This window comes from Lissotriton helveticus, chromosome 6, assembly GCF_964261635.1.
Source record: "Lissotriton helveticus chromosome 6, aLisHel1.1, whole genome shotgun sequence".
Lineage (NCBI taxonomy): Eukaryota > Metazoa > Chordata > Amphibia > Caudata > Salamandridae > Lissotriton > Lissotriton helveticus.
In genome coordinates, this window is record NC_136067.1 from 2,039,204,426 (window position 1) to 2,039,226,618 (window position 22,193).

A 22,193-nucleotide genomic window follows, 5' to 3' on the forward strand; every position below is an offset into this window, starting at 1 on the left:
CTAAGTTCGCCATTCAGTGTGTGCTGGATACTGCTGACTCTCTGGGCAGAACAGTTTCCACGTCAGTAGCCTTGAGACGCTACTCCTGGTTGAGGATGTCTGGTTTCTGTGGGGATATTCAATCCACCATTTTGGACGTGCCCGTTGATGGCTGTCTCCTGTTCGGTGACAAGGCAGACTCGGCGCTCAAGCGTTTCAAAGATTCTTGGGCTAAAGCCAGATCCTTGGGCCTCGCAGTATCATCTCGCCCCCGCAGTATATCTTTCATGGTTACGAAAGGGGTGCCACACCAAGTTCCTCCCCATCTGGCCACAGGTCTGCGCAAGCTATCCAGCCTCCTCGTAGCCGCGGATGTGGGACCCAGAGAAACGGGTGTGGGGGTCAGTGGGCAGGGCAGTCCACCCTTCACCCCCCTGAAACAGCCTCCAAACCCGCTTTCAGGGCCACCAGTTGCCAGTGTGCTGCAGGATCCCCAATCACCTCTCCCACTGGTGAAACTTCACGTCGGACAGGTGGGTTTTGCAGAAAGTCTGAAGGGGCTACTCCCTCCCCTTCGATTCCATGCCACCAGAACTCCATCACATGTCGAAGGATCACTTGGCTCTACTCTGCCAGTAAGTTGCAGCTCTCTTGGCCTCTTGGCTCAAGGGAGCTATCGAAAGGGTCCCTGTGCCAGAAGTAGGTTGTGGTTGTTACTCCCACTACTTTCTGGTACCCAAGAAGGACAAAGGCCTGCATCCTATCTTGGGCCTTGGGCCCTCAACCGCTTCCTCCGTAAGAAGTTCACAATGCTCACGTTGGCTCAGGTCCTGTCTGCCATCGATCCCAGAAACTGGATAGTGGTGTTGGTCTTGCAGGACACCTATTTCCACATCCACATACTGCCAGCTCACAGGCATTACCTACGGTACACGGTAGGCCACAAGCATTTTCCATTCTCCCCTTTGGCCTTACCAGCGCCCCTTGGGTGTTCATGAAAGTGATGGCAGTGGTCGCCGCTCATCTGCGCCGATCAGGGGTTCTAAGCTTCCCCTATCTCGATGACTGGCTATTGAAGGTGAGCTCACCCCAGGCTGTTGTCTCCCACCTCCAGACTATGGCGTCCCTCCTGCATTTGCTGTGGTTCACTATCAATGTGCCAAAGTTACACATGATTCACTCTCAGAAGCTCCTTTTCATCAGAACAGTACTGGATACAGCACAGTTTCGGGCTTATCCACCCGAGCAGCGAGTCCAGGATATGCGAGCTATGATACCAATGTTTCAGCCTCTATCCTGGATTTCGGTGAGGTGACCCTGATCCTTCTGGGCCTATGTCTTCCGCGATACAAAAGGGGATGATGGACGGAGCGTTTGAGCAAATCAAACACTCACCCCCAGTCAACTGACCTGGGTTTAATCCATCACCATTCTTTAGCCCACTCAGCCACCCGATTTCAGACATGGCTATATGCAAATCAGTCTGACCCTTTGCCTCATGGGAAAAGTCCAGCCAAGCCATGTCTTCCATGGACCGGAAACAAGCATCCTGGGACCGGTTTCGGATTCATAATCCTCATCAGCCAGGCTATCTTGAATCCAGCGGCCAAGTGAGCAAGGGACTCACGTCTGAGCATACCCTGCCACACTTAGGGCGAACAAAGCTATACAAAAGGGGATGATGGATGGAGCGTTTGAGCAAATCAAACACTCACCCCCAGTCAACTGATCTGGGTTTAATCCATCACCATTCTTTAGCCCACTCAGCCACCCCATTTCAGACATGGCTATATGCAAATCAATCTGACCCTTTGCCTCATGGGAAAAGTCCAGCCCGAACTGCCAAGCCATGTCTTGACTGGGGGTGAGTGTTTGATTTGCTCAAACGCTCCATCCATCATCCCCTTTTGTATCGCTTTGTTCGCCCTAAGTGTGGCAGGGTATGCTCAGACGTGAGTCCCTTGCTCACTTGGCCACTGGATTCAGGTCCCAGGATGCTTGTTTCCGGTCCATGGAAGACATGGCTTGGCAGTTCGGGCTGGACTGTTCCCATGAGGCACAGGGTCAGACTGATTTGCATATAGCCATGTCTAAAATGGGGTGGCTGAGTGGGCTAAAGAATGGTGATGGATTAAACCCAGATCAGTTGACTGGGGGTGAGTGTTTGATTTGCTCAAACGCTCCGTCCATCATCCCCTTTTGTATCGCTTTCTTCGCCCTAAGTGTGGCAGGGTATGCTCAGACGTGAGTGCTTTGCTCACTTGACCACTGGATTCAAGATAGCCTGGCTGATGAGGATTATGAATCCGAAACCGGTCCATGGAAGACATGGCTTGGCAGTTCGGGCTGGACTGTTCCCATGAGGCACAGGGTCAGACTGATTTGCATATAGCCATGTCTAAAATGGGTTGGCTGAGTGGGCTAAAGAATGGTGATGGATTAAACCCAGATCAGTTGACTGGGGGTGAGTGTTTGATTTGCTCAAACGCTCCGTCCATCATCCCCTTTTGTATCGCTTTGTTCACCCTAAGTGTGGCAGGGTATGCTCAGACGTGAGTCCCTTGCTCACTTGGCCACTGGATTCAAGATAGCCTGGCTGATGAGGATTATGAATCCGAAACCGGTCCCAGGATGCTTGTTTCCGGTCCATGGAAGACATGGCTTGGCAGTTCGGGCTGGACTGTTCCCATGAGGCACAGGGTCAGACTGATTTGCATATTGCCATGTCTAAAATGGGGTGGCTGAGTGGGCTAAAGAATGGTGATGGATTAAACCCAGATCAGTTGACTGGGGGTGAGTGTTTGATTTGCTCAAACGCTCAGTCCATCATCCCCTTTTGTATCGCTTTGTTCGCCCTAAGTGTGGCAGGGTATGCTCAGACGTGAGTCCCTTGCTCATTTGGCCACTGGATTCAAGATAGCCTGGCTGATGAGGATTATGAATCCGAAACCGGTCCCAGGATGCTTGTTTCCGGTCCATGGAAGACATGGCTTGGCAGTTCGGGCTGGACTGTTCCCATGAGTCACAGGGTCAGACTGATTTGCATATAGCCATGTCTAAAATGGGGTGGCTGAGTGGGCTAAAGAATGGTGATGGATTAAACCCAGATCAGTTGACTGGGGGTGAGTGTTTGATTTGCTCAAACGCTCCGTCCATCATCCCCTTTTGTATCGCTTTGGGCCTATGTCTTCCTGCATCCGCCTGGTGGATCATGCCAGGTGGCATATGCGGGCAAAGCAGTGGGACCTGAAGTATCAGTGGGGGCCGACTCAGGGGAATCTTTCCGATGTCGTCCAGATCTTGGAGGGTACAGCACATCAATTGCAGTGGTGGCTAACGAACCAGAATTGGGTCAGCAACAGATCCCTCCCAGTACCCAACCAGAGTTCACAGAGTGACGGATGCGTCACTCCTGGGATGAGATGGCCACCTGTGAAAGGCGGCTATCAGGAGTCTCTGGTATCTGGCGGAGTCCGGTCTCCACATCAACCTTTTGGAGCTCCGGGCGACCCATCTTGCACTGAAGGCATTTCTTCCTTCTGTCAAAGTAAGAGCAGTGCAGGTGTTCACAGACAACACCACCACCATGTGGTACTGCAGCAAACAGGGCAAGTTTGGATCGTGAACCCTAGGTCAAGAGGCTCTTCGCCTTTGGACATGGCTAGAACATCAGGGCGTATCCCTGGTGGTTCAACACCTGGCAGGTTCACTGTACATCAGGGCAGACTAACTCACCCGCCAGTGCATGATGGATCACGAATGGCGTCTTCACCCAGAGGGGTTGTAAGGTATCTTTTGGCAGTGGGGAGAACCTTGGCCACCGAAGAAAACGTGCTCTGTCAGCAGTTCTGCATGTTGGAGTTTCAAAGGCAGCACTCGCTCAGCGACGCTTTTCATCGCGAGTGGAATTGCGGCCTCCTGTACGCCTTTCTGCCTGTACCACTTCTGCCCAGAGTGCTGAAGAAGATCAAGCATGACCAGGCTCAAGTCATTCTTGTGGCTCCGTACTGGCCACAAAAAGTCCGGTACCCCAATCTCTTGAGCAAGGCCATCGATCCTCCAAACAGACTTCCTCTCCAGGAGGATCTTCTTTTGCAGCAGCAGGGGACGGTCCTCCAACCGAACCTGTCTAGCCTTCACCTCCTTGCGTGGAGATTGAGCGGCGACAGTGGACAGCTTTCGACCTTCCTCCTGAAGTCTGTAATGTCATCTTGGCAGCCAGGCGTCTCTCCACTAAAAAGGTAACTGTCACAAATTTGTGGCCTGGTGCACAGCAAAGGCTGTGGATCCCCTTTCTACCCCTCTTCTCCCTTTCATTCTATATTTAGCCCAGCAGGGCTCTGCTCTGGGCAATCTTAACCCCTTCGCTGCGAGGGTAATTCTCCCCCCTCCCCTCCCCCCCCCGGTGCGGGGGGGGGGGTGAACACGGCACCGTGGTGCTCGTGGCGAGCCCAGCTTGTCATGAGTCACAGTGGAGCTGTGCTCGTCACAACCCCGCCCACTGATTAATTCTCCTGCACAGACGGGGAATTAATCGCACGTAGCTCCACTGTGACTCATGATGAGCTGGGCTCGTCAAGGCTACCTTTCGGCCATATTAGCCTTTCTGCGCCTTCCTGATCAGCCTTCTCTTTTCAAGTCTCCAATTGTAAATAGATTTCTAAAGGGCATTACTCCTCTCTTTCCTCCCTCTCCTTTCATAATGCCCCAGTGGGACTTGAATCTTGTTCTTACTTTCCTTTTGTGTGCTCCCTTTGAGCCACTACATAATTGTCCTCTTCGTCGTCTTATCTTGAAGACCGCTTTCCTGCTTGCTATTACATCTGCTCAGTTTGAGTGAGCTGCAGGCTCTTTCCTCCAAGCCTCCTTTTCTTGCAGTTCATCCGCACAAAGTGGTCCTTCACACCAGGCCCTCTTTTCTGCCCAAAGTGGTTACTCTTTCCACATAGGTCAGACCATCACATTGCCCACCTTCTTCCCGCCTCCACACCCTTCCAAAGAGGAGAGACTCCACCGTCTGAACCCAAAACGTGCGCTGTCCTTCTACCTTGACCGCACTAAAAATTTCCAGGTGAACGATCAACTCTTCGTGGGTAATGTGGGGGCCACAAAAGGTCGGGCTGTGCACAAATGTATCATCTCTCGATGGGAAAAATCCTAAACCATGAAGTCTAAATTACGACTTACCTGTACAACGAAGTCAGAACAACGAGAAATCCCGAACAACGAAGTCCTTAACCACGACTCTTCATATCAACGAATTCCTGAAGCACAACATTCCTAAACCATGACTCCGACTTCTCCGCCTCTAGGGAGGTAAAACTATTAGATAAGAGGCCGCTGCAGATTCATTAAAAAAAAAAAGACCATACTGATGGTGGTGTATATTTATATATCGACCTAAGGAAGAATCACATATACTATTCCCGAGATTTAAAACTGGTGTCATATCTATTAAAAAGCACCTTTCACAGAAATGAGACGTGCTCGATTGAACATTTAATCTTACACAAAAATATGTCTTCAGAAACGAGCGTGCCATTACTTCTCCCGCAAATTATTAATTATTTAGCACAATGTATTCATTTTTAATAAAAAAGAGTATACTCATAATTAAATGTTTATAAACTCGAAATGAGCACTTCAATATGTATGTCCATACTTTTGCCTCCATATATGTTTACTCATAAAACTATTAACGGAGAAAATGCATCTTTAACCGCTACCGCGTTTTCCCGCGGTACGCGGGAATTTCAAAAATGGCTTGATCGTGACAAAGCCAGCTCGTCATCCGCGCACCGCAGGTAACGTTGATGACGAGCTGGCTTTGTCATCAGCATCGAAGGGGTTAATAATGTAGTAACAAAATGTTGCCAAAGAGCCCTGTCACCTCAGAATAATAAAGTTGTTATATTAATAAAATGGCTGAAATAATTTACATTGATACTTTGGGGAAAGCATGCATACCATTTCTGTCGAATCTGCTGATGTATGCGCAAAATCGTTTCCCTCTGTTTTCCGGAACGTAGTGCATTACGGTGAAGAAGAGAAGAGGCAGCAATGGAAGACAGATAAGATTAAACAAGCATTTGCAATGCAATAGGTCTCGCATTTACTACAGTTTGAGCTATTGGCATTGTTGATTACAATGCCTTTTATTAATGTGTTGGTTTTTTAAACAAATAAATAAAAGGCATTGTCATTTCCAATGCCGATAGCATAAACATTCGCAAATGCGAGACCTATGGCATTGTAAATGCTTGTTTAAAAAGAGATAGGTTGTCAAATAAAATCCATGAATAGGAAACTTTGTGTCTTACAGACTTGGAACAATGCTGTAATCATAGAGGGAAAGCTTGAGATTAATCAAAAGAAATGTGAGCACGTGTGTACTGAACACGTAAAGAAGAAAGCTATAAATGTATAGCGACTAACCGCAAGGGAAGATAAAATGACGAATGAAGGGGTGGGGGGGCAGAGGAAAATATTGCTGCAAATTAAAGCAGGAACGAGAAGGCACGGTGAACAGGAGGATGGAATATGGGGCGGAAAGAGAAACACAGAGGAAGGGATGAAGGGGAGAGAGCTAGAAAAGAAGGGCTAGAGGGAACATGATGCTAGAAAGGAGCAATGCAGAGGCGAGGGGACTGGATAGATAGAAAGAGGGTGAGAGGCACGGTGAAAGAGGATGAGTGTGCGGTAGAAAGCAAGAGGGGACTCGAGCGGTAGGTGGAGAGCGATAGATGCGAGGGAAACAGCGTAAGGGGGAGAGGGGAACAGCGATAGAAAGGGAGAAGAGAGTGAGACAGCGGGTAGGGAGGGAGAAGAAACTAATGAGCAGGAGCGCGAGAGGCATGGATAGGCAGAGGGGCAGGGGAAGCGAGCGGAGGCTGGAAAGACAGGGTGGTAAGCCATGTGTGTGTGGCGGGGGGTGACTTTAATAGGGCAGCATGGCACCGAAGTAGACATGGGGCCGCCGTAGATATACGGCTGGTCCGCTGAATTTGTGCGAGCGGCCTTATTACCACACAACACGGAATGCCGTCTGCGCCCTGATCCTGGTATTACTGCAGCACTAAAAAACAAGTTCCCGCTTCCCGCCGGGCCGCCGCGCTGCCTGCGACGACCCGGAAGCGGTTGGGCAGCCGGCCAATCGCAGCGCGGCCCCAACCGGAAGTCCCGCCCCCATCGCGGCGCGAGAGAGAAGCCACTGTCCGAGGAGCCCCGAGGGCTCCTGATCGAGTCCCGGTCCCGAGATGGGGGACCGGGTGAAGAGCGGCCGGGCGCATGAAGAAGGCGGGGCTCTCATGTGGTGAGAGAGCCCCGCAAAGCGCAACCGCCGCCCGAGAGGCACGCCGAGCACCGCCAGAACAGGTGAGTGTGTTGCGGAGGAGGAGGGGTGAGTGGGGGTGGGGTGTGCGCGTGTGTCTGTTGTAGTGTGTCTGTGCGTGCGTGTGTCTGTGCGTGCGTGCCTGTGTCTGCGCGTGTGTCTGTTAAAGGGGGGTGCGTGTGTGTGTGTGTGTGTGTGTGTATGCAGTGTGTGTATGTGCGCATGCGTGCGGGAGCCTTTCTGTGCATGGGAATAGCAGGGACGGCGACGCGACGTGCGCGCTCACGAGATACAATCGCCAGGAGGACAAGCTCGTCACAGTCTGCTGTCTACATTCCCCGGAATCCCTGGAAAGTGGCGACATAAGTTGTCTCCCTAGACAGCAAAAGCTTCGCTTTTGCTTTCGTCTAGGCGAGACCTAAAAACGATAGCATGGTGGGTACTTCAAAAGTAAATTAAGGTTAGTGGGAACTGTTATAAAAAAGCGGATTGAAAAGAAAATAGTAGTATAAATGTGTAAAGAGTAATATGGTGATTTTCGTGGTTGAGGAACTCGTTGTAAAAATGTAGTTGTTTGGATTGAATCGTTGATAAAGCCTTCGTGGGTAGGGAATTTGTTGTTTAGGTAGTAGTGTTTCAGTCATACATCCTCTCTCGATGGGTTATCCTATGCATCAAAATCTGTTCTTCTTTGGGGAAAAAGGAACCTCCAGTAGGACTGCGTGCCCACTCCACAAAGGGCTTTTTTGGCTGTTCTGTTCTCCAGGACTTTCTGGTGTGAACTTAGTTCGCAGACCCACCTGCGGGGTTGGTTTTGCTGGTTTATCTATTCTAAGGTAAGGAATCTATAACTAATGGTCTTAGTTATACATTATAGATTCCTTACCGCCCCACCCATCCTCCCCGTCTGCGAATTGACTTCTAGGGATATAGACTCCCTTCCAGGGCCCTAGTTTTGTGCACCAGTGGTCAGTGTCTTGCATGGCTCTGCACTTCTGGCCTGGAAGGTCGTGTCCGAACTGATGTCCTCACGCATGGGTGGCGTCTAAGGAGGCACTGCAACATCATCCCGGCGACCACGATGCAGACGACAGACGCAGAGTCGACCAATGACACCTACCGACGTGCAGGGGTACTGCTACAGAAAATTTCACCAGATCCAGTCTGACGCCTGGGGGTAATTCTAAGGTAAGGAATCTGTAACTAATGTATGTCTCTTCCAGATACATTGTTACCGAAGGTAAGTAACTTGTTCGACACGCAGATACTTCTGAAATTGGAAAGTCCCAAGGGCATTGAAAAATCCAAAATCTTCAGTTTCATCCGAGCCTTTGCATGCATATATAGATAATTATCTATAGAGACATCATTATGAGTATGTACATATATAAAGATATATGGGTATACACTTCATATGGGGATGGCACTATTATATGTATGTATATGTGAACACAATTATATATGTATGTTTCTGTGTACATAAGTTATCAAAACAAAACAATTTACTTTTCCATACGAAATAAGAAATGTATATTTATACATTACATCCTTCAGTATCTCATTGTATTTAGAAAATATATATGTAGATTAGTGTCTGCATTTAGGTTTCTGCTCTTTTCTAAGATGATACATATGCATCACAGTAGATTTTGTAAGTTTGATTACAGGGAAATGTAACTATGATAGAATTGCATAACAATATATTTGATAAAATCATGTATATACAATCTATATACACAGCATCCATGGGTATGTCTAACATGTGACTATTATTATATGAATCTACATATGTATGGGACACAGATATAAAGAGATTTAGTTTGTACATCAGTATTGAGTAGTATAAGGCTTGTGAATGCTATGTATATTACTATAACATAAGTAGATCTAGATGTGTGGGTATGTCTGTATATATGTGTGTGTGTGTATATGTGTGTGTTTTATTTTAGTTATAGCACAAAGGGAAAATACAATAAAGTTATGTATTTTGCATTATATATTTGTGTGTGTGTGTGTGTGTGTATATATATATATATATATATATATATACACACACAAAAAAATATATAATGCAAAATGCATCTCTATTGTATTTATTTTCGCATTTTTGCTAAAACTAAAATAAAACGCACACACACACATATATCTATATATATATATATATATATTCCAAGGCAATCTTTCTTCAATAAGACAGATTAGAGGCAGCACGTCGGGGCTTTTTTACAACACCGTTTATTAAGAATTCGGGCAGACGCGTTTCGGAGTGATCCTTTTTCAATGCCCATATAGTATTCATTTGTGCCTCTGTTGTTCTCAGTCCCACGGTAGTCCTTTTATGCTTTCACTAAAGTAGTGTTGGTGTCCGGCAAAACATTGAACGGAGTCACACGCCTCCTCACGGGGACTGCATCTCCCAGCATGCCATGCACTCGCCATGCTGGTCGGTGACTCTGTTTCTCGTCAATGTTCATTTTCTATTCATGAATCCGATCTGTAACGTTTGCCAGGTGGGGGCTGTAACACTCGTTCTGGGCTTTGGTGTTGATATCCCACAGTCCCTGCCCCGCAGTTCCATCGGCAGTGGGAGTGGAGATGCTGGTAAAGTAACGACATCCCTTCATTACAGTATGAACCGCCATTGGCAGCAGCTCCACACTGTCTCCGTTGTGCGAAGGCGGTCGGGAAGTCTCCGTACAAACCAACGACTTCCCTAACACTTAAGGGTGTGCTTTCCTCGCGTGCCGGCGGGCGCACGCTATTTATTCCAAGGCAATCTTTCTTCAATAAGACAGATTAGAGGCAGCACGTCGGGGCTTTTTTACAACACCATTTATTAAGAATTCGGGCAGACTCGTTTCGGAGTGATCCTTTTTCAATGCCCATATAGTATTCATTTGTGCCTCTGTTGTTCTCAGTCCCACGGTAGTCCTTTTATGCTTTCACTAAAGTAGTGTTGGTGTCCGGCAAAACGTTGAACGGAGTCACACGCCTCCTCACGGGGACTGCATCTCCCAGTATGCCATATATATGTGATCAAGTCCGGGTTTCCCGGACGAAACGCGTCATGCCGCCATCCCCATTGATGGAATAAAGCACATTATTTCGTTGTGAAACCTTGGTTTGTGGTCTGTACCTGGCTGTGTCCGTTGCTGTTGGTGTTCGGCGCTTCAGGATTGTGGATTCCTATATATATATATATATATATATATATATATATATATATATATATATATATATATATATATATATATATATATATATATATGCATCTTGTTTTCATAACATATAAGTGGAGTGTGGCTTTAGGCTTCTTTCTATGAAAACACATGTATGGGCCATCAAGCACTGACTTCTTGACAGTCTAGACCTCCTTTTTTTTGTCCACCATTTTATTGTTTCACTGCCCATTTGTCAGTCTATTCTCTACCAGCTGTCTGATCTGTAAAGGAATGCAATTTAGTTCCATACAGTATTTTCAGTTTGGCTAGAAATAAAAGCGCCTGGACCTTCCTCAGAACGGTCGCTCCCCCACGCTCCTGCTCTCCTGCAGCTACATCGCTCTGTGATTCACACGCATCACTGGTATCGTTATCACTGTCAATACCTTAGAATTGCTTTGCCGTTCCTCATAGCATTCTAGCGCTTTACACGCATAGCGCCGCACTACCCGACTGAAATACTAGCGCGACCTTGCTCTGGCTGCTGTGCTCATTGTTTGTACTGTCTGCATCGCTGTGGCGGTTGCGCATTTATTTATTTAATTTAATTGAACTGCTCACTCGGCGCTTTTGAGGATTTGCTGCCCCTGCCTCGCTTTCACCTTTGACCCTCCATTTTGTTGTGGATATCCCCTGGCCCGCCCCTCATCCCCGCTACCGCCTCCCTGCTGCCCCTCCCACCCACGTTTACTGAGCCTCCCACTCCCCCAGCCAAACTGTGACCGCCTGGACCTTCCTCAGAACGGTCGCTCCCCCACGCTCCTGCTCTCCTGCAGCTACATCGCTCTGTGATTCACACGCATCACTGGTATCGTTATCACTGTCAATACCTTAGAATTGCTTTGCCGTTCCTCATAGCATTCTAGCGCTTTACACGCATAGCGCCGCACTACCCGACTGAAATACTAGCGCGACCTTGCTCTGGCTGCTGTGCTCATTGTTTGTACTGTCTGCATCGCTGTGGCGGTTGCGCATTTATTTATTTAATTTAATTGAACTGCTCACTCGGCGCTTTTGAGGATTTGCTGCCCCTGCCTCGCTTTCACCTTTGACCCTCCATTTTGTTGTGGATATCCCCTGGCCCGCCCCTCATCCCCGCTACCGCCTCCCTGCTACCCCTCCCACGCTCCGCCCCCTCCACTCACCATTTATGTCGGATGTCCACACGCGCAGCATCCACGCGCTACGGCCGCGCCGAAGGTGCGCCAAAGGTAAGCCCGTCTACGCCCGTCCGTGCCTGGACCGCGCCCAGTGCCAGACCCCCTGGTCCCCGCCTCACCCATCCTCCTCGCGTTATATACGACGCCTCCTCCCTCCTTGCACTCAACCCCGGCCGACTCACTAACTGCACCCAAGCAGCACCAGGACACACCCATGGACCCTTCACCTGCCACTCCTGCAAATTTACCTGCGTCAAGTCCCAAACTAAATCCACAAACACCAAACGGAGAGCCAACACCAACCACCTCAAATGCATCCTTCTCAACACCCGCTCGGTTCACAAACACGCCATCGACCTTTGGAATCTACTCGACACCATTTCTCCAGACATCGCCTTCCTAACAGAAACCTGGATGAATGCCTCTTCAGCTCCAGACATCACCATAGCCATCCCGGACGGCTACAAGATCATCCGTAAGGACCGCCCCATCCAAACAGGAGGAGGCATCGCCATCGTCCACAAGAACACCATCCGCGTCTCAACCAGCTCAGATGACAACCTCGCTATCGCCGAACACCTTCACTTCCAGATCCACACCGACCCCAAGACAACACTCAGAGGCACCCTCCTCTACAGGCCACCAGGACCCCGTACTAAATTCAGCGAAGACATCACTGACTTTATCACCCCACACGCCCTCCCTTCAGAAGACTACATTCTACTGGGAGACCTCAATTTCCATCTGGAAAAGAGCAACGACAGTAACACCACCACCCTCCTGGACAATCTCGCCAATCTCGGACTCAAACAACTTGTTAACACCCCCACACACTATGCAGGACACACACTCGACCCTATCTTCACTACCAGCAAGCATATCTCCTTCACTCATACCACACCCCTCCACTGGACGGACCACAGCTGTATCCACTTTATCTACAATAAGACCTCGACCCACAACCACCCTCAACCAACTCTGCGAAGAAATTGGAACAAAATCACCATCGACCAGATCTCCACATCGCTTCTTCAAAAACCCCCTGCCTATTCAACGAACCCTAACCAAGCCGCCATCAACCTCACACAATGGTTAACCCAAACCGCCGACAAATTAGCACCCTTGAAAAAACATCAAACCAAGCAAGGTAGCAAGAACGCCCCCTGGTTCAACGACGAACTTAAGAAATCCAAGAAGCTCTGTCGTTCCCTTGAGAAAACTTGGAAAACAGACCCAAACGCTATCACCCAAGCCGCCTTCAAAAACGCCACCCGCAAAACACCACCAACTAATACGGACAGCCAAGAAATCAGCACTCAAAGACCGACTAGACAACAACGCCCACAACAGCAAGGAACTTTTCAACATCATCAAAGAATTCACCAACCCCACCGCCAGCTCTAACGACATCACCCCCTCTCAAGCCCTCTGCGACTCCCTTGCCTCATTCTTTCATAACAAAATCACCGACATCCATAACAGCTTTGATAACACACCTGTAAACCAATCCACCCCACTCACCTCCGAACCGTCACCCCCTCCGAATATCCTTCTCGAATGGAACCCAATCACCACAGAAGAGACCATTCGCCTGATGAACTCCATCCACTCAGGATCCCCTACAGACCCATGTCCCCATCACATCTTCAACAAAGCAGACTCCATTATCGCGCCCCATCTCCGAGATGTCATCAACTACTCCCTAAACTCCACCACATTCCCAGATAGCTGGAAACACGCCGAACTCAGCGCCCTTCTGAAGAAACCCACAGCTGACCCCAACGAACTCAAAAACTACCGCCCCATCTCGCTCCTCCCATTCCCTGCCAAAGTCATTGAGAAAGCCATTAACAATCAGCTCCCCACCTTCCTCGAAACTAACAAATCACTCGACTCCTCACAGTCTGGCTTCCGAGCCAAGCACAGCACCGAGACCGCCCTCATCGCAGCAACAGACGACATTCGAACACTACTGGACAACGGAGACACAGTCGCCCTTATCCTCCTTGACCTCTCTCCGCGGCCTTCGACACAGTCTGCCATAGCACCCTTATACAACGCCTCAGAAACATCGGAATTCAAGGAAAAGCATTGGACTGGATCATTTCATTCCTCGCTGGAAGAACTCAGAGAGTCCGCCTCCCCCCTTTTAAGTCAGAGGCCACCGAAGTCATCTGCGGCGTCCCGCAAGGATCATCACTCAGCCCCACCCTCTTCAACGTCTACATGAGCCCCCTCGCAACCATCGCACGTCAACACAACCTCAACATCATCTCCTACGCTGATGACACTCAGCTGATCCTTTCACTCACCAAAGACCCAACCATCGCCAAAAACAACCTACACGAAGGGATGAAAGAAGTAGCCGAGTGGATGAAACACAGCCGTCTAAAACTGAACTCGGACAAAACGGAAGTCCTCATCCTAGGCTCATCCCCTTCCGCCTGGGACGACTCTTGGTGGCCAACGGCCCTAGGAAAAGCCCCCATACCGACGGACCACGCACGGAACTTAGGCATCATCCTGGACTCCTCACTCTCGATGACCAGACAAGTCAACGCCGTCTCTTCTTCATGCTTCAACATTCTACGCATGCTCAAAAAAACATTTCACTGGATCCCCACCGAAACAAGAAAAACGGTCACCCACGCACTGCTTACAAGCCATCTGGACTACGGAAACACCCTTTACGCCGGTTCCACCGCGAAACTACAGAAAAAACTCCAACGCATCCAAAATGCTTCAGCCAGACTCATACTAGACATCCCCCGCACAGACCACATTTCTGCTCACCTGAAAAACCTTCACTGGCTCCCCGTCAACAAGAGAATAACGTTCCGTCTCCTCACCCACGCACACAAAGCCCTATACGAACTTGGACCTGATTGTCTCAACACGCGCCTTTCCTTTTACACCCCCACCCGCCAGCTGCGTTCGTCCAACCTAGCCCTCGCCGCTGTTCCGCGCATCCGCAAAACCACCATGGGAGGAAGATCCTTCTCCTACTTAGCGGCCAAGACCTGGAATTCCCTTCCCACCCACCTCCGTCTTACTCATAACCACCTAGCCTTCAGAAAACAACTTAAAACATGGATATTCGATAAGTAAACCTCCCCCCCCCCCCCCTTCCTCAAGCGCCTTGAGACCCTACGGGTATGTAGTGCGCTATATAAATTCTGACTTGACTTGACTTAATGTAATGATCAAAGGATATACTTTGTCTCCAGGAACATGTTGCATTATTGCTGTTACACTGTCATGAAGTCCAGGAAAAGAAACTCCTTATTACCTTGGTAGCTGTAGGGTTCCTTCTGGCTTGTCAGTTGAAAGAAGTGGTCTCCGTGCCTGTGCTTAAGTGGTCTAACCGTAGTGGGGATCTGGTCCTCAGCACGGCAGATAAGCCCTATGTGCCCTTTCAACATAAAACAATTTGTAGAGGCGCTTCTGCACCACCTGGATGCTGAGCCATTCCTCAAGATAGAGCTCCCTGCTTGGACCCTCAGCCTTCACAGAGAGACAATTATTTGCTTGTTATTCTTTCTAGATCGCCCTTTTTGGTCTTCCGAACAATATTCCAAATAGCGAGCACGCTCCTTGAGGTGTGAGATTTGTTTCTGCATTGATGGTGTCATTACCACCAGGGTAGTTTTAACCTCAGCGACTCTGCGTAAGAGCTTTTACTGGTCCACTCTATGGATGTTCAGTTCAGCAGATACTGTATTAATCTTCAATTCGAGACCCTCCCTTTTTACCCATTGGTTGTCAGGATGATGTCCAGCTTGTCCTGTTTTTGGGATGGAGGACCTCTCCAGAGTCCCTGGTGCAATGTGTTTAATAGAGATCCCAGAAAGCGGAATTGTCCATTGATGTGGCATTTTGGACCTGGGCAATCTAAGTCCCCTATTAATATAATGTGAAAGCAATAGACAGCATAAGGTGGGGTCCCCCCCCCTCTACAGCGCCCCACCATGAAAAGCAACTCTACTGTTTCTTTACTGAAATTTGCGTTTGTCCGCTTACAGATTATGGGTCTGCAAAAGAGGAGGAAATAACACAAGTACTTAATTTCCTAAACAATAGGAGCGAGGGTCCAAAGTTTTGCTTAGAAGCCTATGCACTATGCTATTTATTGGTTGTGTGCTGAATATCCAGGCTGCAAAATCTTGATAAGCAGGCAGGCGATTGGCTTATCTGTATACTTTACCTTTAATGAGTCTACAACCTCTTGTCTATCCGTGGGCCTCAGGCTTCTCCCAGTGCAGCACAGTTTGCAACCAGGCCAGTGTTTATTCTGGGGCAAGGCTGAGAGACCCTGTGACACCCTAGAGCAGTGGTTACCAAACATTTTTGACCCGTGGCTCCCGTGACCTATTGGCCGCAGCTCTCTACTATGTTACTTTTTTTTTAGGAGGATTGGGGTGATGTAAGCCCGGGCCTTGGGACTACTTCCATTTTTCCTCCTAAAAATCATTGGGCTGAAGCTGATGAAGGTATTATATTATATGATGGGTGTTTCTTATATCTGAGGCCGCACCTCAAATTAAATATTCCTAGTTACACTTCTTGCCCATGCCTTTTTAGAGAATCCTCTCAAACTTTATCCCACTTTCAGTACTAGATAGCACTCCTATGGATGTAGGCCCCATTGCCAAAGTGTTTCTGCGCTTGAAGAATATTTGCATGCACTTCCATTTCTACCCATGTCATACGTGCCAACACACCTGTCACAGCAGGGTGGCTCGCGATTTTTCAAACCAAATAAACCTTTATTTTAGCCATCTTCCTAAAATTGCCTCCAATTCAATGCAAGCCAAATAAATTCCTCTGATTTTTAAAATGTTTCTATCATTTAAACGTACCTCTTTCTCACTTCCAAATGTTGGTATTATGCCGTGTATGGTGTTTTACTTCCTTGTGCTCCTAGAGAGAGCAGGCCTGTATGGAAATGTGTGTGTACTGGAAGAAATAATGTGTACTGGAAGTACCTATGGTTCAAATACACGTCAGTACTTACTAACACTTAATGTGTTTGAGAGACAGAACAACTTTACTTTCCTAATAACTTGCATTTAGTGAAAAATACATTTAGAAAAGAACTAAACTATCAGCGAGTCTAACACAAAAAATCCAGCATTTTCTGCTTACCTTGGAAGTGTTGGGACGTGGGCATCCAGTGAAATATGGAGGTCATCTCCCTCGACATGCCATCAATTAAGGACTACGTTTCCAGATTTAGGCCTGTCACTTACAAATCATCTACATCATGTGTTAAGTCTAACTAGTTTAACTGAAGCCAATAGCCCCTTCAACATTGTCTAGGTAGAGAGACAATGCACTTGGTTGTTTCCTTGACCGTGCAAGAGCAGAACACCCTGCCTCCTGTTACCCTTCTGTCAGCACTTTTCTGTGAGAGCCCAATACTTTTCTTAGATCCTGTTGCCTCTTGTTCTTTGTAGTTTACCTGAGGAGTCATCCTCCTGGCTGTCTAGAATTTCCTCTCAAAAACTTCCATTTTCATTATTTGTAGTGAATGATATGTCAGGTTAAAACAGTGTGGTTAAAGGACTTAGCCCTCGTACATTTGTTTCCAGCTATGGCGGCAGCATGATTTAGTTGTTCTGATTTTATTCAATCTGTGCCCAGCTCTTCCCTGGCCATTTTATATATGTCTCTACAAGTTAACTTTGTCTCATCACCTCTGTTCTACCCCATGCTCCCCGCTTCCCATTAACACTGCTGTCACCTCTAGCATGAGACCTTCGATCTAAAACAGTAGTATCTAATGGGTGTAAATAGTGGTCCTTGAAGGAAGAAATGAAACATGTTGTTAAGAAAACAAAGTAGGATGGAGAAGATGGAAGAAAGAAGGAAAAGAAATGAGACTATTTAATGTTTTGTTTTCTTGGCTTCAATATTCACCCACCTTGTATCAATCAGCGAACATATGGTTCTGCTTTCTATTGCATTCGTTGTAAATATTATTCACTGTCATGCGAAATTTGAGCCATTGTTTAAGGGATCAAATACAGTTAGTAAGTGGCAAAAAATGGTTGAGTTAGTCAAAAAAAAGCTTTATTCGACTCAACGAGCAAATCATAACAGGACATAGACAAATACACATTCATTTAAAAAATACACATTAAAAATATTATTTAAAAACATCGATGGAGGTGTATTGATCAGCAAGAGATGCATCAAAATCTGTCTAGTCAGTATTGAGTTGCAGATGGACAACTTTACTTTTTGTTGCATGTATCTTGACATTTTAGTCTGCTTTTTCTTCCACAATTTCAAATCCAATCCGTTATCAGTCTTTCCTATATTCCGCTCTTTTGAATGTATATAGGTTCAAGGTTTACATTAGAGATGTAGATCTTACAATGAGAGCTACAATATATGAAATGCATCAATGAATACAACTTTAAAAAAGAGCTATAAAATGTAAACATTATAATAATAATAGGTCCACTTATAAAGCGCAATGGTTACACTTATGCTAGTGTGTCCCGCGCTGCGGTAGTTAGCCAGGATTCAGATGCCCACTACCCTCACCCTACTATACTTGGGGAAAGAGAGACGTTTTTAGTTTTTTCCTGAAGCATCTCTCCTGGGCCTCCATCCGGAGCTCCACCGGGAGAGCATTCCATTGCTCAACACATTAATTTATTGACTCGGCAATTTATCATCTCCATAGCAGCTTTACCTGTTTTAATTCCATAGTTTTTAAAAGTGGTTTTAAAAATCTGTTGGTAGTATTCAATACTCTGGAAATCATTATAAAGTAAAATGCAAATTCCTGCCTTCCAAACTACATTCTGCCATGCATCCGTCATAGTTTTTAGCGGTACACATTTCAACGTGCATAGCATTATACATCCTTGCATCCTCTGTTCCAGGTTTTACCCCAAATACACTTGGGAACTGCTGCCTGACTTGATTGAATCCCATTATGAAAATGGGGTGACCGAGTGGTCCTGGACCTGGGTTTAATGTGGTACGAAAAACAACCGTCCTAGACCTAATTTCAAGGATGAATGAATCACAACCTTCAATAATAATATGACAAATTATTTGCTGAGCCCAAATCTTATTGGCTCATAGTAATTAATTGCAAACAGTTTATCAAAGTGCAACAACCACAAACGTTTTCCTTTGCAAGGGTTTTATTCCATCATATTTAATGCAACAGTATAGAAAGGTGCTCTAGCTGTGTGAAGGGTGAATAGAATTCAGATAGTGCGGTGAAAGAATTGGTTAAAATAGTTAATTCATTAGACTGATAGGTAATTCTCATTCTTTGTACTACCTGGCCACATTTAATCATTTCCAAAACACTTTTCATTAGATTTTGAAATACACAATACAATTCTTGTGTGGCACATTACAATCAGGAGCTGGTGGTCCAGGTTAGATGTATATGGGCGTCGACGTTTCGACCCGTCTTGGGGCTCAAGGGATAGTTGGGGGCCTCAGCCTGCGCGTCTTCCTCAGGACGGTGGGTGTAGGTGTAGTCTCTTAGTAACACACCCGCTAATACTTGCTAGGCTGGGAATTCCTCATGTTTGTTAAGCTCAGTGTGCGTCCCCATCCATGGGTGAGGGGTAAAGAACTGGCTAGTGGTTCCAGTGCAATCAATGCTGGAGCTGTACAGACAGAAAATCTGGCACACGTAGTTCATCCGAGATTCTGTCAGTTTTATTTATATTAACCTTTAGGAACTGAGCGTCTGAGGAAGATAACAAGTTATTGAGACATTTCTGTAGGTCTTTGGGAGTCGGGTCAAGCAGAACAATTTCATCCGCATAAAGGAGTATCCCTAAAGGATAAGAGTCTAATTTTGGGGCATCACCGGCAACCTTACTCAACACATCAGGCAGATCTGCCATATACAGTTAAAAAGTAGGGGCCCCAACAGGCATCCCTGCTTCAAACCATTTCTCTTACTTCCTAGCATGACAACAGGTATTATACGTTTTAGGAGACCCCCTGGTATTCCCATGGCTCTCAACTTTTTGGTTCCACTTTTCAATCTTACTTTTACATTTGTTGTAAATATTAGGCACTGTCTTTAACATTTGTACCACTTTTAAGGGATGATATACAGTCAGTAAGTGGCAAAAAATGATTGAGTTGCAGATGGACAACCTTACTTTTTGATGCATGTATCATTGCATTTTGATCTGCATTTTTCTCCACAATTTTAATTCCAATCGTTTATCCAAGACTCCTAAAATTCCACTCTTCTGAATTCGTTAAATTAATATAAAGCTGGATTGCTGAAAACCAGGATGTTTGGTGATATTGCCCTTTGAAAGATTTTCAACTTACCCTGCAGTGCATAATTTATTTTCAAATGGAAGTAACGTAGTTACTTTTTAAGATAGTGTGTGACATTTCAATGAGTTCTGTGTACTTTTGAGTGACATTCCACTGCTAAATGTGTGACACTTTAACACTTCTTCATGAGTAAGTTAATTACCAGTATTTGGGTACCTCACAGTGAGGGTTTTCTATTGCATCTAGATGTATCGCACAACTCCGCGAGGTTTTTCTATTGCATCTAGATGTATCATACAACAATGTACATACACCAAGTAGAAGTTTGTCTCAAGTGGTGGACTAACAATAAAGACGAAGGGCAGAACTAGCTCACCACAGCTCTGAGAGATCATTCCGTCAGTGCTTCACACTCTCGACGCCCTTTCTGCACTGCTCCCTCATCTTCTGTGCAATTGGACTGTCAGTTGGCTCCTTGCTGCAGGGATTACTCCGTTATCTTTTTTCATCAGTGGCAGCCAATTCCCTCAAGCTTCCTGTCGGTCTGTGCTTCTAGCAGGACTTCAGGCCTTGTTCCCTAACAGAAAAGTGATTATTAAGGACACTGACTCTCAAACTCTCCCCGGTTCTTGGCTGTGGGCCCCTGTCATTAGTCGGTGAGAAATCTCTAGAACACTGAATTTGAGCTTATGTCCAGTATTTATCCTAGTTTTGTAAATGCAGATGTGTATCCCAGAGCTCATCTCTGTTTTGGGGAAAAGTCTGGTTTCATGGAAGTGGGATGGACACACACACACTCGCACTCCTGCCACCTTCTCGCACCTCTCATTTCCTCCTCCCACCTCCCTTCCCCTCCTCCTCCCTTCCCCCTCCCCCTCCCTTCTCCCTTCCCCCTCCTACCTCTATTTCTCTCTGTAAAACAGTGGCACAAAAAAAAGCGAGTCATCTCTACCTGGCTACTACAAAAAAATATCCTTAGCGCACCTCTGGTGAAGAATAAAGAAGGCGAGAGATAGGGGCTGCGCTCTTCTAATGGGGCTTCTGTATCCCATTCGTTTGAGTCTGGACCACTTCGGAGCGTCTAGTAATGTTCCCTACTTTTCCACCAAATCGTATCCCGGTCTGCCAGACTCACCCATACCTCCATATTGTCAGCTGTACACATATAAGGGAGTCCCAAAGTTAATTCTTGCTTGTACACAGCTAAACACCACATACGTACTCCATTACCACTGTGCCTGCCTATTTAGAGCAAATATATCTGTGCCATTTTTGGGTGGAAGTAAGGACCTGGTTGAAAGGAGCTGGCCGGCCTTTGCAAACTGGAAAGGGCAGAAGAAAATTATCCTACTGAAGGCAACGGGTAAAAAAGGACTTCTGCGTCTACTATAATCAGTTGCTAGCGCACCTGTCATTTCCCCCGTAGCCCGGTGAGTTGACAGTAGTCACTGTCGAAATAGAGGAGTACACGTGGTGTTTTTCTCCAGACTGCAGACTCGCTCTGGACATCATGATATTTAACAAAAGATCCTCATAGCACATGCATCATTGTCATGTATGTTGAGATGCAAAAAAAGAATTACAGAGAAATTCTGCAAGGAGAACTTAGGGCAGGGGTCCACACTGTCCCAAGCCGCACAGAGGCATTTCCATGCCAACAAAAATTGTATTGAATGTCCCCGTCTTCGGCTAAATCCTTTTGAATATTCGTTGCCCATTTTTTATATAATACAATGCAAACATGGAATATTTGAGTATCCCAAAGAGGTTTGCATTGACTGCAATATTGTGGTTGGTTTTGTGTGCTGAGCCTTTCAGACCTCAGCAACTTGTGTGAGATTATTGCTTCTAGTGTTCCTAGTAATTAATAGAATTGGTACTGTAGGTCTTACACATGGGTCCTTCAGAGCAGGAGATGTGTTTTGACTGCAATATTGGATTTGATTTTGTGTGCCCAATCTTTCAGACTTCTTAAAGGTAATTAATAAAGCTATTATGGTAAGTCTCACACCTATCCTTCAAAAAGTTAACATAAGCCACTGTAGTGGCAAGTCTGGTGCATCCCACCACCAGAATTGTTTGGTCGCATAATCCTTGATCTTTTAGTACTCCATAAAAACGTATTGATTGTGCCTTGTTATTCATAACGCAACCTCTCTGGGACACCAATAATTGGCAGTTGCATCACAAACAGTTGTTTGGGAAAAATACTAATTTCATTGTAAT

General features: G+C 46.6%; 1 protein-coding gene across 9 annotated transcripts in view; it reads left to right on the forward strand.

Moving 5' to 3' along the window:
* MAPRE3 (microtubule associated protein RP/EB family member 3) overlaps positions 1 to 22,193 on the forward strand; it is a 692,788-nt gene that overhangs the window by 668,632 nt on the left and 1,963 nt on the right. The gene's annotated exons all lie outside the window — the stretch shown is intronic.